This window comes from Aplysia californica, unplaced genomic scaffold (genome assembly GCF_000002075.1).
Source record: "Aplysia californica isolate F4 #8 unplaced genomic scaffold, AplCal3.0 scaffold00687, whole genome shotgun sequence".
NCBI lineage: Eukaryota > Metazoa > Mollusca > Gastropoda > Aplysiida > Aplysiidae > Aplysia > Aplysia californica.
The window spans coordinates 356,029-359,184 of NW_004797957.1; positions in this window are offsets into that span (position 1 = coordinate 356,029).

A 3,156-nucleotide genomic window follows, 5' to 3' on the forward strand; every position below is an offset into this window, starting at 1 on the left:
GGTCTGCTGGGGTAATAATATAGTGTAAAGCGCATAGAGCCTGCTGTTGAGCGGGGGTATGCGCTATACAAATGTTATTTATTATTATTATTAAAGAACTGTATGTCTAAATGGATCTTCTCTCATCGACAAACTTTCAGTTCAACGATGACCCAGATCTAGCGTCTGTCGGTTAAACTGTGAGTTTGTCGACGAATGAACTGCTCGTCGAAAGGGGTCCTTAGTCGTCGCGCACAGAAGGACCGAGTTCGATTCCCGTCTAGGGGGAATTTTTTATCAAGTATCACGGACTTTCTGCTGGAATGGGATGTTGCATTCCTCTCCTCAGTCTCACTCTATGTTATGTCCCCGTCGTTTTATGCAAGAACAATTCTGAAATTATGCAAAATGAGCACCAAAATGTGAAATTATGCGATTCTGTTAATTTTAACAAAAAATGTGAAATTATGCAATTCTGTTAATTTTAACAAAAAATGTGAAATTATGCCATTCTGTTAATTTTAACAAAAAATGTGAAATTATGCCATTCTGTTAATTTTAACAAAAAATGTGAAATTATGCGATTTTGTTAATTTTAACAAAAAATGTGAAATTATGCGATTCTGTTAATTTTAACAAAAAATGAGAAATTATGCGATTCTGTTAATTTTAACAAAAAATGTGAAATTATGCGATTCTGTTAATTTTAACAAAAAATGTGAAATGCGATTCTGTTAATTTTAACAAAAAATGTGAAATGCGATTCTGTTAATTTTAACAAAAAATGTGAAATTATGCGATTCTGTTAATTTTAACAAAAAATGTGAAATTATGCGATTCTGTTAATTTTAACAAAAAATGTGAAATTATGCGATTCTGTTAATTTTAACAAAAAAATGTGAAATTATGCGATTCTGTTAATTTTAACAAAAAATGTGAAATTATGCAATTCTGTTAATTTTAACAAAGAATGATAAAGGAAAATAATCAGAAATTATACAAAAATTTATTGAATTTTGCTAAATTATGCGGGGTGCATAAAACAACAGGGACAGTATGTTGGCCCTGTCCGGCGTGGCCAAAGCCCGCCTCCTAAATGATCTAACTTGTGTCGATGGGGGCATAAAATTGTTAGTTTATATAAGGGAAATTAAAGAGTTAACATCCTAGATGAGAAAGTAGAAAGTCTCAGATGGAGAAGGAACAAAAAAAACCAAAAACTTGACAAGAGAAACGGAACAAAAGTAAAAGATCTTTGAGGAAGCTAAAGAGAACATTCTAATTATAGAAACGAGGGTGACTGCTAGTGCAGGGCGGCTAGGTTCCCGATTGTTGAAAGCAAGGAACCGTAGGCATCGACTCCGAACCCAATTACTTACTTTTTAATGATGTGATTTAATTTCTTCCGGTGGTTACCTGTTGGCTCCGAACATCTTCAGGATTGAGATAACCTTGATTTCGGAACACTGCGAAGCATCAACTTTCATTTTTCAAAAATAAATTTATATAAAAAAAAGAAGATTGTAATGATTAAAGTGTCTGGAAACAGTCGGTTTACGTAAAAAGGAGTCCGAACTTTTCTTCCGTAGCATTAATTGTGGGACTCGGTTCGGGAATCAATTCTTCGCCCACTGACTGCAAAGATAGTAAATAATAAGATGGGCCACTCAGCCAAAAAAGTGTCCGCAGGAAGTATGCTCTTTGCTTCAGATGGCGCTGCAGTCTGTTTTGAAGCTCTCTTTCGTTTTTCCAGAAGAAGAATAGGAATAGCACCTCCTTGCGTGCGCAGATCGACTGCAGTTCATCAGCAGTTCGGGTTCGTTCAGTACGGAATTTTAGTTTTTTACAATTTTAATGACCTCTCACCTTTCATTCTAAAGTCAAATTAAACGAAAAAAACAATCACCCTTTCCTCCGAAAGAGGTTTTTTGTCAGCGTAACCATTAAAAAAAAGCGTTCTTCCGAAATTCATTCAAAAACATGCTAGTTTCACTTTGATTTTTTAAACTCAAGTAGGATAACTCTGTTCGCTAAAGGTGCGCTTTTGCGAAGAGGGCGCCACCGAATTTTGAGGACACTTTTTTAATTGGCTCAAAAAGAGAAGTGGCCCCTCTTGTTATGTAGACTCTTTGCTGACTGCCAGACTCCGGGAATTCCCCCTAGGGATTTGAATAAGCCCGACGAGACGCCTGGAAATTTGATAAGGACGTTGCAATTATTGACGCGGAGAAAAAACTCGTTCTCCAAACTTAGAAAATCCATCCCGATTAGATCAGTTGTTTGTTCTAGGTTCCCCATTTTTTGTGGTCGTGTTTGTAATTCTTTCGGTTTTCCCCGTTCCTTCGATGAGTCTTGCGCGAACTTGCGGCTGTGTGATGGAAGTGGATGCGTCATTTCGAGGCAAGGCTCTCTCCAACGGGGAACAAATCCCAAGAACTTTCGCTTTCGTCATCACCCAGAATTCTCTGTCTGTCTGTCTCCTCCCCCCCCTCTCTTTCTCTGTCGGTGTGTCTGTCTCTCTGTCTGTCTGTCTTTCTGTCTGTCTGTCTGTCTCTCTCTCTCTCTCTCTCTCTCTCTCTCTCTCTCTCTCCGCCCCCTCTCTCTCCCCCTCTCTCTCTCTTTATCTCTCTCTCTCTCTCTTTCTTTCTCTCTCTCTCTCCACTCCCGCCTTCTCTCTCTCTCTCTCTCCCCTCGTTCTCTCTCTCTCTCTCTTTCTTTCTTTCTTTCTCTCTCTCCACTCCCGCATTCTCTCTCTCCCTCCCTCTCTCTCTCTCTCTCTCTCTCCCCTTGTTCTCTCTCTCTCTCTCTCTCTCTCTCTCTCTCTTTCATTCTCTCTCTCTCCACTCCCGCCTTCTCTCTCTCTTTCTCTCTCTCTCTCTCTCTCTCCGTTCCCCCTTTCTCTCTCTCTTTCTCTCTCTCTCTCCCTCTCCGTTCCCGCCTTCTCTCTCTCTCTCTCCGCCCCCGCCCTCTCTCTCTCTCTCTCTCTCTCTCTCTCTCTCTCCTCTCCCCCTCTCTCTCTCTACGCTCACCCCCCTCTCTCTCTCCCCTCTCCCGTCTCTCTCCTCTCACCCCCCCTCTCTCTCTCTCTCCCCTCTCCCGTCTCTCTCCTCTCACCCTCCCTCTCTCTCTCTCTTTCTCTCTTTCTCTTTCTCTCTCTCCCTTTCTCTCCGCTCCCCC